Source organism: Balaenoptera musculus, chromosome 17 (genome assembly GCF_009873245.2).
Source record: "Balaenoptera musculus isolate JJ_BM4_2016_0621 chromosome 17, mBalMus1.pri.v3, whole genome shotgun sequence".
Lineage (NCBI taxonomy): Eukaryota > Metazoa > Chordata > Mammalia > Artiodactyla > Balaenopteridae > Balaenoptera > Balaenoptera musculus.
This window is the reverse complement of record NC_045801.1, coordinates 56,293,506-56,307,040: the sequence shown is the minus strand read 5'-3', so window position 1 is coordinate 56,307,040 and position 13,535 is coordinate 56,293,506.

Genomic DNA, 13,535 nt, shown 5'->3' with positions numbered 1-13,535 from the left:
AAAAGACCTGAGGCTAGAATTTCCCAAACTGGTGTCCTGCACACCACCATGTCACAAAATGTTAGTAGTATACTATAGAAAGTATACTGTACTGCAGAAACTATACTAAACTATGGAAAGTATATATACCATACTATACTATACTATACTATTATGTTCTATACTATACTATAGAAAGCGTTTCTGGGGTAAAAATTATTTGGAAAATGTTGTTTTAAAAATGCTATACATTTCTTAACTTGAGAATTCCTGAGTGTCTTTAACATGATAATGAGCATTGTAAAGCTCTAAGAGGAAATATAGTGTTCATTGTTTCCCATACTATTTCATCAGAGAAAATTGTTTTCATAGTATACTTATTAACGTCTCAGTGTAATGCTTTTCTGAGCAGTTTAGGAAAAACTAAATTCAGCATTCAACTGAATTTAAGAATTTAAATTTAAGAAGCATTGAGAAAGAATTAAGTAATAAAAATTAATAAATTAAAACCATAAACTGTCCAAGTTAACAAATAATTTTATAATTTGGTTCTCTAAAAAAAGTAAAATGGACTCTATCTGACTAACCTGGATGTAGAAAAATAAACTATTTGATAATAATAAAATTGAAATATTAATGAAATATTAATTTTGAGTAAACTATATACTGATTAAATTGACTCAAAAGGAACGTAGAAAGTTAAGAAAGTAAATATTGTGATAGAACTGGGAAAAAAGTCACCTAAGTGCTTTTTTTTATTCTTTCTGGTTTGTTATTTTTTATTGAAATACAGTTGAAGTACAATATTATGTTAGTTTCAGGTGTACTACATAATAGTATTACATTTGCATATATTATGAAATAATCACCACAATAAATCTAGTAACCATCTGTCCCTAAATAAATTTATTACAATATTATAGACCATATTCTCTATCTTGCATATTACATCCTTGAGACTTATTTATTATGTAAATGTAGGTTTATATCTTTTAATCTCCTTCACGTATTTCACCTATCTCCACAACCCCATTTCTTCTGGCAATCACCCGTTTTTTATCTGTATCTATGAGTCTGTTTTTGTTTTGTTTGTCTGGTTAGGTTTTTAGATTCCACATATAAGTGAGATTATGTGGTATATGTCTTTCTATGTCTGATTTATTTCACTTAGCATAATGCCTTCTAGATCCATCCATGTTGTCACAAATGGAAAGATTTCATTTTGCTTAATGGCTGAGTACTATTCTACTGTATATATGTACCACGTCTTCTTTATTCACTCCTCTATCAATGGACACTTAGGTTTCTTCCATACCTTGGCTGTTGTAAAGAATGCTGCAATGAACATTGGAGTGCATACAGTTTTTTGACTTAGTGTTTTTGTTTTCTTTGTATAAATATCCAGAAGTGAAATTGCTGGAACATATGGCAGTTCTTTATTAATTTTTTGAGGAACATCCGTACTGTTTTCTGTAACAGCTGCACCAATTTACAAGTCCACAAACAGTGCATGAGGGTTCTCTTTTCTCCACAACCCTTGCCTTGTTATTTGATATCTTTTTGATGGTAGTCATTCAGACATGGGTGAAATGGTATCTCTGTGGTTTTGATTTGCATTTCTCTGATGACCAGTGATGTTGAGCATCCTTTCACGTGCCTGTTGGTCATTTCTATGTATTGTTTGGAAAAATGTCTATTCAGGTTCTCTGCCCATTTTTTTATTGTGTTGTTTGGTTTTTGATGTTGGGTTGTATGAATTATTTGTATATTTTAGATATTAACTCCTTATCAGATATATCATTTGCAAATATCTTCTCCCATTCAGTAGGCTGCCTTTTCATTTTACTGATAGTTTCATCTGCTGCACAAAAGCTTTTCAGTTTAATGTAGTCCCATTTGTTTATATATTTATTTATTTATTTTTTCCCTTGCTTGAGGAGACATATCCAAAGAAACATTGCTAAAATCGATGTCAAAGAGTGTACTGCCTGTGTTTCCTTCCAGGAGTTTTATGGTTTCAGGTTTTACATTTCGGTCTTTAATTCATTTTGAGTGTATTCTTGTATATAATGTGAGAAAAGTAGTCCAGTCTGATTCTTCTGCATGTGGCTGTCCAGTTTTCCCCACACTATTTATTGAAAAGACTGTTTTTTTTTTCCCATTGTATTTCTTGCCTCCATTGTCATAGATTAATTGACCTTATAAATGTGGGTTCATTTTTGGACTGTATATTCTCTTCCATTGAACTATATATCTGGTTTTGTGTCAGTTCCATACTGCTTTGATTATTGTAGCTTTGTAGTGTAGTTTGAAATCAAGGAGCATAATACCCCTAGCTTTCTTCTTTCCAAGACTGCTTTGGCTATTCAAAGTCTTTAGTGTTTCTGAACAATTTTAGAATTATTTGTTCTTTTTTTAAAAAATGCATTGGTATTTTGATAGGGATTGCATTTAATCTGTGGATTGTTTTGGGGAGTATGGTCATTTTAATTAATATTATTAAATATTAATAATATTAATATTTAATATGTAATATTCTTACAATCCATACGCAAGGTGTATCTTTCCATCTGTTTGTGTTGCCTTCAATTTCTTTCATCAATGTTTATAGTTTTCTGAGTACAAATCTTTTACTGCCTTGGTTAGATTTATCCCTAGGTATTTTATTTTTTTGGATGCAATTATAAGTGGGATAGTTTTCTTAATTTCTCTTTCTGATAGTCCATTTTTAGTGTATAGAAATGCAACAGATGTTTGCATATTAATTTTGTATTCTGCAACTTTACTGAATTCATTTACTAGTTCTAATAGTTTTTTTGGTGGCATCTTTAGGATTTTCTATATACAGTATCATGTCATCCACAAACAGTAACAGTTTTACCTCTTTCTTTCCAATTTGGATTCCTTTTATCCCCTTTTCTTGTCTGATTGCTGTGGCTAGGATTTTCAACACTCTATTGAATAAAAGTGGTGAGAGTGAGCATACTAGTTTTGCTCCTGATCTCACAGGAAATGCTTTCCGTTTTTCACCATTGAGTATAATATTGGCTGTGGGTTTGTCATATATGGCTTTTATTATGTTGAGGTATATTCCCTTTGTTGAAAGTTCTTATCATAAATCAATGTTGAATTTTATGAAAAGCTTTTCCTGCATCTAGTGAGATAATCATATTATTTTTATTCTTCAATTTGTTAATGTGGTGTATCTCACTGATTGATTTTTATATATTGAACCATACTTTCATCTCTGGGATAAATCCCACTAGATCATGATATATGATCCTCTTAATGTATTCTTGAATTTGGTTTGAAAATGTTGAGGATTTTTGCATCTATGTTCTTCAGTGGTATTGGCCTGTAATTTTCCTTTTTTCTTTTGGTGTTTTTGTCTGGTTTTGGTATCAGGGTAATGCTGGCCTCATAGGATGAGTTGGAACATTCCTTCCTATTCAATTTTTTGCAATTTTTTGAGATGGATAGGTGTTAACTGTTCTTTAAATATTTGTTGGAATTCACTCGTGAAGCCATCTGTTCCTGGAGTTTTGTTTGCTGGGAGTTTTTATTACTGATTCAATTCTGTTACTGGTAATTTATCTATTATATTTTTTGTTTCTTTCTAGTTCAGTCTTGGGAGATTGTTCATTTCCAGGAATTTATCCATTTCCTCTAGGTGGTCCATTTTATTGGCATATAATTGTTTATAGCAATCTCTTATGATCCTTTGTATTTCTTTGGTGTCAGCTGTAACTTCACTTCCATTTCTGATTTCATTTATTTGAGTTTTCTCCCCTTTTCTCTTGATGAGTCTGACTAAAGTTTTGTCAATTTTGTTTATTTTTTTCAAAGAACTGGCTCTTAGTGTCCCTAATCTTTTCTACTATTTTTTTAGTGTCTATTTTGTTTTTTTCTGTTCTTATCTTTATGATTTCTTTGCTTCTTCTAAGTTTGGATTTTCTTTGTTCTTCTTTTCCTAGTGCCTTTAGGTGTAAGATTAAGTTGTTCATTTGAGATTTTTCTTGTTTCCTGAGGTAGGTTTGTATTGCTATAAACTTCCCTCTTAGAACTGCTTTGCTGCATCTTATAAATTTTGGACCATTGCATTTCCATTTTCATTTGTCTTCATGTATGTTTTTATTTCCTCTTTGATTTCTTCAGTGAGCAATTTGTTGTTTAGTAACATATTGTTTAGCCTCCACACATTTGTGTTTTTTGCAGCTTTTTTTTTCTTGTAGTTGATTTCTAGTCTCATATCGTTGTGGTAGGAAATGATTTCAATTTTCTTAAATTTACTGAGACTTGTTTTGTGGCCTAGCATGTGATCTATCCTAGAGAATGTTCCATGTGCAGCTGAAAATAATCTGTATTCTGCTGCATTTGGTTGGAGTGTTCCACATATATCTATTAAGTTCATGTTGTCTAATATGTTATTTAAGGCCAGTGCTTCTGTATTGATCTTCTGCCTAGATGATCACTCCATTGATGTACGTGTGGTATTAAATCCCCTACTATTATTGTGTTACTGTCAAATTATCCTTTATATCTGTTAATATTTGCTTTATGTATTTAGGTGTTCCTATGTCAGGTTCATATGCATTTACAATTGTTATATCTTCTTGTTGGATTGATCCCTTTATCACTAGGTAATGTCCTTTTTTGTCTCCTGTTACAATCTTTATTTTTAAGTCTTTTTTCACTGATATATTAAGTATTGGTACCCTAGCTTTCTTTTGATTTCCATTTGCACAGAGTACCTTTTCCCATCCCTTCACTTTCAGTCTATGTGTGTCTTTAAATCTGAAGTGAATCTCTTGTAGGCAACATATATATGATCTTGTTTTTGTATTGATTCAGTCACTCTATGTTTTTGATAGGAGCATTTAGTCCATTTACATTTAAAGTAAATTATTATTGATAGGTATATACTTTTGTCATTTTGTGATATTTTTCTGGTTGTTTTGTCTTTTTTGTTCCTTTCTTCTTCTCTCTTCTTTGTGATTTGATGACTATCTTTAGTGTTATGTTCAGTATTAAATTCCTTTATCTCTTTTTTGTGTGTATCTATAATAGGTTTTTGATTTGTGGTTACCATGAGGGGTGTGTGTATATGTGTGTGTGTGTGTGTGTGTGTGTGATTTAAGCTGATGTTTTCTTCGATTTGAATGCATTCTAATAACCCTGCATTTTTACTCCTCTGGCCCCCACCAGCAACATTTAATATTTTGACATCCTATTTTACATTTTTCCCTTTGTGTATCCCTTAATTACTTATTGTGGCTATAGATAATTTTGTTACTTTTATCTTTTAACTTTTCTACTAGGTTTATAAGTGGTTGATCTACTACATTTATTGTATGTTTGCCTTGATCAATGAGATTTTTCCTTTTGTAATTTTCATATTTCTAGTCATGGTCTTCTCTTTTTTGATTGGAGAAGTCCCTTTAACATTTCCTGTAAAGCTGGTTTGGTGGTACTGAACTCTTAGTTTTTGCTCATCTATAAAATTCTTTATCTCTCTTTCAAATCGAATGATAGCCTTGTTAGGTAGAGTATTCTTGGGTGTAGCTTTTGTTCTTTCATCACTTTGAATATATCTTGCCACTGTCTTCTGGCCTGAAAAGTTTCTGCAGAAAAGTCAGCTGATAGCCTTATAGGAGTTCACTTGTATGTAACTTGTTGCTTTTTCCTTGCTGGTTTTAATATTCTTTCTTTATCTTTAATTTTTGCCATTTTAATTATAATCTCTTGGTTTGGATTTCTTTGGTTTCACTTTGTTTGGGTGTCTCTGTGCTTCCTGGATCTGGATGTCTGTTTTGTTCCCCAGGTTAGGGAAGTTTCCAGCTATTATTTCTTCAAATATGTTTTCTACCCCTTTCTTTCTCTCCTGTCCTTCTGGGACTCCTTTAATGCAAATGTTAGTATGCTTGACACTGCCCTACAAGTCTCTTAAACTAACTTCATTTTTTAATAATTCTTTTTTTTCTGTTTAGTTTAGGTGGTTTCCACTACTCTGTCTCCAGTTCACTGATCTGTTACTCTTCATCATGTAAAATACTGTTGATTTTTTCTAGTGTACTTTTTATTTTAGTTATTGTATTCTTCAGCTCTGTTTGGCTCTACTTTATATTTTCTAACTCTTTGTTAGATTTTCATTGTGTTTATCCATTCTTCTCCCAGGTTCATTGAGTATCTTTATGATCATTACCTTGAACTCTGTATCAGGTAGATTCTTTTCTCCACTTCATTTAGTTTCTGAGGTTTTGTCTTGTTCCTTTGTTTGGAACATATCCAATGGTTTCCTCATTTTACCTAATTCTCTGTGTTTATTTTTATATATTAGGCAGGTCAGTTACATTTTCCAACCTTGGAGGAGTGGCCTTAGGTAGGACATGTACTATGGGGCCCAGCAGCACACTCCCTTCTGGTCATCAGAGCTGTACGCTCTTGGTGTGCCCCCTATGTGGTCTTTGTGGGCCCTTCTGTTGTGGTGGGACTGAGTACTATAAGTGTGCTGGTGAGTGGGGCTTGTCCATAGCCTGGTTGGCTTCCAGGCCCTGTCTCAAGCAATGGGTCCTGGCCCACTAATGGGTGGGACTGTGTCCCAAGGCAACTGGCTGTGGGGACTGAGGGGGACCAGGGCTGGTGCCAGTACACTGGTGGGTGAGTCCAGGTCCCCATGCAGGTGGCTGTGGGGCCCTGGGGGTCCCAGGGCTGGTGCCAGTTTGCTGGTTGGCAGGTAAGCCCCCAGTGCTTATAAGCTAGAGGGAGGACTCCAAAATGGTTCTTGCCAGCACCAGTATCCTTGTGTTAGAATGAGTTTCCAAAAATGGCTGCTGCCAGGGTCTATGTCCCCAGAGGGAGTCCCAGTTGCCTCCTGTCTTTCCAGGAGGCTCTCCAAGAGCAGCAAGTAGGTTTGACTCAGGGTCCTTTGTAATAGCTGTCTCTGCATTGAGACTCAGAGCATGTGAAATTTTGTGATAGGCTGATAACATGTCTTCAAAATAACTATTGATCCTCTAATTTATTACAGTAAAGTCTTCTCATAAATAAAGCAATATCTCTCAAATGTATCTTCTTTCTAGAATTTACTGATTGCTTTTACATATTTCATGTTTTATAATATGCAGCTATATCTTACACATAAATTTTATGCATTCCAAGCTTTATACTCTTCATAAATATTTTAATTCAAATAAATTTCAGAGTGTAACTTTTTTTCAAGACCAAAAATATAACTATTAATCATTTCTGATTTCATTAGTGTTCTCTAAATATCATAAAATTAATATTATAAACCTTCATTTAGGTTATTAATTCTTAAAATGGCTCTAGTTTATATCTGAGGAAGTTTTAAAATTTTCTAAAAATATTTGGTAAAATAGCTCATTTTATCTGAAAATTGCATTTCCAATTGTGTATCTCTAAGTATTCTGTTTTATCTTCCTGATATTTTTTTCTACATCCTAACTGCCTAAATTATCATCTGTGGTTTGTCACAACTGATTACTTCAAATATCACTCTTTTGTTTCACCAATTAGAAATGCTGGTTTTGATTCTGAAGCCAACTATCCCCTGTAAGGAAAGGTCCAAATAAGAGAATCACAAAATGAAAAAAAAGATGTTTTGTTTTCCACTTTGGCTGGGAGATATGTACATTTAATTAAGCTTATAACTTTTAGTTTGTCTCAGAAGGATCAAATCTATTAGAAGGGAACTTGAACACTAATACAATAACTCTATGTGAAATACTAAAAATTTTGTAAGATCATCCTAAATTTATTCCCATTAGCAGGAAAATGAATAAGAAAACCCACCTACAGAAAATGTTAATTTCCCTGAAGAGAGAGAGAGAAAGAGAAAGAGAGAGAGAGAGTGTGTGTGTGTGTGTGTGTGTGTGTGTGTGACGAAGCAATTGAAAAGACTCTTCAGTAAAACAACAGAGGTACTGCTGATCTAACCCTGCTCTGGTTCATTCACTCAGAGCTTTCAGAAACTGAATGTAGGTTTTCTATTTCTTCTTCTTTCTCCCAGTCATTTGGAATTTTCTTTTGAAAGGAAATATTAAGAGGCTTGGCTGAATGGTAAAGTTACAATTATTTTCTGAGTTCCACACTATAATTTTTCTAATCAAAAACCTATACTAGACAATTGTTATGGTTTAGGAAACTATAGCAAATAAATCAAACCCAGTTGGATTAATTCTCAGGTGTTAGTTCATTAGGAAATATATTTACTAATGAAACTAACATCTTCACAAACCTGAATACTGTTGGACGCCAAGCTATGAAATGCTTCAGTGTATAAAACATTGTTGCATCCATTGGCATCTTAAGGAGACTAATTGACATTCTTTTTTTTTTTTAACATCTTTATTGGAGTATAATTGCTTTACAATGGTGTGTTAGTTTCTGCTTTATAACAAAGTGAATCAGTTATACATATATGTATGTTCCCATTTCTCTTCCCTCTTGCATCTTCCTCCCTCCCACCCTCCCTATCCCACCTCTCTAGGTGGTCACAAAGCACTGAGCTGATCTCCTTGTGCTATGCGGCTGCATCCCACTAGCTATCTATTTTACGTTTGGTAGTGTATATGTGTCCATGCCACTCTCTCACTTTGTCACAGCTTACCCTTCCCCCTCCCCATATCCCCAAGTCCATTCTCTAGTAGGTCTGTGTCTTTATTCCCGTCTTACCCCTAGGTTCTTCATGACCTTTTTTTTTTTTTCTTAGATTCCATATATATGTGTTAGCATACGGTATTTGTTTTTCTCTTTCTGACTTACTTCACTCTGTATGACAGACTCTATTCTTAACTAGACGTCTTATTTCTGCCCCAAAGGGCTAGTTTAGTTTAGAAGCAGTCATCTCAAGCCTATCTGCCACTCAATATTACTAGCTCTTGGTTTCATAAGCTTATTTTGTCTGCAGGTGACAATAATTCCTTTTTCTATTTCTCCAACATTTCCTGAAAATAAGATCTTAGTGAGAATGGAGGGCACCTCAGTGACTCAATACATCCACATTCTCTTCGTGTTTGAGTTACTATCTTTTCTTCAAAGTATTACTTGGGCACCCACTATTGGGTACTACTGTGTAGGGCATTCAAGATAGTTTTAACTCTTCCAAGGTAATTTCTTCATGAACCTCTTACCTAAACATCTGCAATGGTCACTCATTGCTACTGCAGGCTCAAATCTTGCATCCTTCCTGTCTATCCTTCACTTCACCTCCAAAGTGATATGTTTATAATGTAAAACCAACCACACCACTCTCCTGTTTAGTCAGTGGCCCCCATTGTCTTCTGTATAATGTCCACATTTCTCCAGCCTCATCTGAAGTGCACAGGTCAGACATTCAGATGTGCTTTCCGTCCTCCAAGTACATTAGGCAATTTCATATCTTCCTGCTTTTGATCATGATGCTCTTTCTGCCTGGAATATTCTTTCATCCCACTTCCTTGTTACTTGAGGATGCCTATTCGCTTTTCAACTCCTAGTTCAGTCAGTAACCCTCTGTGAAACCTTTCCTGGCTCGTTTCATCCTGTTCTTTATTTATGTTCTTTCTTTATAACCCAACATACTGCTATCTTTATATCTATAATTCTTAATTGTACTTTTTGAACCCATGACTATCTGTCCTACTATTTTTATTCTCCTGGAAGGCAGAAATTATGTCTGATTTATTCCTGAGGAGCATGGAAGAAAGCACATTGATTAATGATGAATGAAAGGATTGTTAAATAGAGGGGAGGCGCCAGTTGCTAACAGACAGGGTGAATCTGAAAAACAAAAACCAAACAGACGAGTTTGGTTTTGTGACTTTCTTCGGTTAGGCCCAACAGCATCATGATAAGGAAGGGAAGAGATAATACCCAGGATTAAGAACTGAAAAGTTGGTTTCATTGGAAGGACATGGTGTACAAGAGATCAAGGCTTCCAGTGAGAGCTTTACTGCAATGGCTACCCATAGGGAATGTCTGTGTCGGAGACAAATGAGCCTGCAGTCTGGTAGATGGGTTGTAAGAACAGAAGTGGTCTAGGAACTGGAGGACCAAAGGCAGAATCAGTAATAGTGAGGCAGTGGGAATGGAAGGAGGAAAGGAAAATTTTGGAGTTCAAAATTTTGGAAATGAAACAGTTTGGGGTGATGACAAGGCCCAAGGCCCAAAGCCCAGTTTTAAATTTAGGCAGCTTAATGGGAGGGTAATGAAGATAAATGTTGTTACCACTAAAGACACTGAAAATCTTTGAGGTCGGGGGCTAGGGGGGTTATTATTAGAGTGACCATATATCCTGGTTTCCTTGGGCCCAACCTGGTTTATACTTCTTTTTCCAGCATAATTATTAATAGTATTTCTTTCACTCTCAAACGTTTCTTTGTTTGGATGATAAATTATATAGTTACTCTAGTTTTTATTAACTTTCCCCAAAAAAGCATGATACCACTTACTGTAGCTAAGATAGCTTTGTGGACTTTGGGTGAAAAATGAGGCTTTCAAAACTAGAACTGTAAAAATTAGAGTTAAAAAAGTGTATTCAGAGAACAGTTACTGCAATTTATGATGGGAAGATAACAATAATGAATGCATTTTTAATTATATCTCATAATAGAATTTTTAAATTTCACATTTATACACAAAATCTTAGGGTTTCTGTAGTATGGGTCCTACTTTTTAATGTTTTTCAGAATAGAGTGAGCTAAAACAAATTAGCAAAGCTTAGCATGTGGCTAAATAATTTACACCTAAAGGCGAGTCTGTCAACTGAGAGATGTTTCAAATATAATTGCTGCGTTGCATCAAGGAAAGAACACAGGATGAAAAATCAGAGGATGTAGCTCGGCTTCTTACCAGCTAACATGAAAATAACCAAGTCAATTATCCTCCCTAAGCCCATTTCCTCACTGGTAAAAGGTGATAATAACAGTCATCTGACCTCTCAAAGGGGCTGTGGTGAAGACCAAATGAAATAATGGAAAATTATTTTTAAAACTGTACAAATGGAAGTAGACCAAATGTCCTTCTAAAAACAAAACAAAACAAAAACAAAAACGAGAAAAGGGAAAAAGGATTCCCCGTGAGTTATTAGAATTTTTGTTCTGAATTAACTTGAATATTTTTCCATAAGTATAGAGTTAAATGAATTTGTCACTGTTAATATATAAATAGATGAACTGTTCATGGTCAAAAAACACATTTCATAAAATAAATGCTGGAAGAATACTGGGAATAACTGAAAACCACAGTTATCTTGTTAGAAATCTGTCTTCTCATTTTATGTGGAAGACAGACAAAATCATTAGGGAACCAAAGGCCTGATGAGAAAATGAGGTAATTTTTGGAGACAGAAATATCTGATTCATTCTTTTGTAATTATTTTACCTATTAAAAGCCCTCAACCTAGCCATCAGAATGTCAACCATTTTATAGATTAACTCACTTAGCCCATGTCAGATGTTAGGAACTCTCTGGTGAGAACAGCTGTTGATCATTTGTCTTTCCACATCAAAGAACTAGGAAGATTCTTTAGTAAATTAGGGAGGTATTAAAGAGATTAAATTAGTTCAAATTAGTTCCTGGTATAAAGAGAATGCATACCACAACATTAGTTTCCCTATAATGAAGGTAGGAAATAATAAAAACTAATTGGAGCAGGGAAGCTTCCTAGAAAATCTGTTATTGATGGTAAAGCATATAAGACTATTTGATTTTTTTTCGATTCACGTAGAATACTTTATTCAAAGTTTGCAAATATGTCGAAAATAATATGTAAAACACCACATGGAATTCCATGTAAATTTACATGGTAAAGTTCCTTATTTTTCATGCAAAATATAGATTTTTCAGGGAGCAAACTCAGCTTTAATTATTAAAAGGAGGCAAGTTTATTCTTGCACAGATTTTTCAATAAGTTCCTGGAGTAATAGAAAAATAATGTAGACATTTGTGAAAATGAATATACTTTTGTAAGAAAATGAATATATATATTTTCTCTGGTTTTATTGAGATACAATTAACATATCACATTGTATAAGTTTAAGGGGTACAGCATAATGATTTGACTTACATGCATCATGAAATGATTACAAGTCTAGTGAACATCCCTCATCTCATATAGAGGCAAAATAAAAGAAAAAGAAAATACATTTTCCTTGTGATGAGAACTCAGGATTTACTCTCTTAACTTTCATATATAACGTACAGCAGTGCTAATTGTAATAATCCTGTTGTACATTACAAAATGAATATATTTTAAATTTCAACTACGGTCTAGGATCTGTGCTAGGCATATTACATGGATTATGGTATTTAAATTTCTATAGCAATAAAAGGGTTAGGGATAATTCCCACCCTCACTTTTTATAAAAGGGAAGGAAGGTACAGGTTGGTTAAGTTAGAAGCCAGGGTAGACAGAAATCTTTAGATTCTCCCCACCTTGCCCCACCACATCTCATGATTCCAGTCCCCTGGTTATTTAATCAGACACTAATCTAGGTAGTGCTGTGAAGGGATTTCTCAGCTGTAATTAAAGTCCCAAGTCAGTTGACCTTAAGACATGGAGATTATCCAGATGGGTCTGATCTAATCACATGAGCCTTTAAAGGGCAGATTCCAAAGTCCAGAGAGAATTGAAGGGTGAGGACTCAGACTCGATTCTGTAGCTTTAAAGGTGGAGGGGCCCCATGTGTGTGGGCAGCCCTTATAAGCAGAGAGTGGACTCTGGAGGAAAGCCAGCAACAGGGACCTCAATCCAACGGCCATGAGGAAATGAATTCTCCCTTGCTTCCTCAGATGAGAGCCTGGCCAATACCTGGGTTTTGGCCTTGTGAGACCCAAAGCAGAGGACTCCACTGAGCCACACCAAACTTCTGAACTATAGAACTGTGAGATGATAAATGGGTGTTCTTTTAAGTTGCTAAATTTGTGATAATTTGTTACAGCTGCAATAATAATCGAATCCAGAAACTCAAAGTCATGGAGCAAATAAGCAATAGATCTAAGGTTTAACCCACTCAGCATAAAGTATCTTGATGAAAATAGGTGGGAGCAAGACCAGCAGGTTGATTTGAAGAAATTTCATTCATTCATTCATCCATCCATTCATTCATTCATCCATCCATTCACTTATTCATGAACTATCAAATATTTTTTGACTACCTTTTATATGGCAGCCCTATCTCTGTTAGGGTTACAGAGATTAAAAAAATCCAGTCTCTTTCCTCAAAGAGCTCACAATTCAAGGATTGAAGGCAGACAAACAAATGGACTGGGGCAGTGCAGTGTGTCTCTTAAGTACTGTAAAAAGATAGGCCAGAGGTTATGGTAGTACAGATGCTTTTAGTCTGATTTCTTAGCAACTTGCCCATGATAGGCAGGATAATGGCCCCCAAAGATGTCTTGTTCTAACCCCCAGAACCTGTGAATATGTTACACCGGCAAGAAGAAATTAAGGATGTAAATAGAACTAAGGTTGTTAATCAGCTGACTTTAAGATAGGGAGATAATTCAGTATTATTCAGGTGGGACCAGTGTAATCACAAGGGTCCTTACAAGTG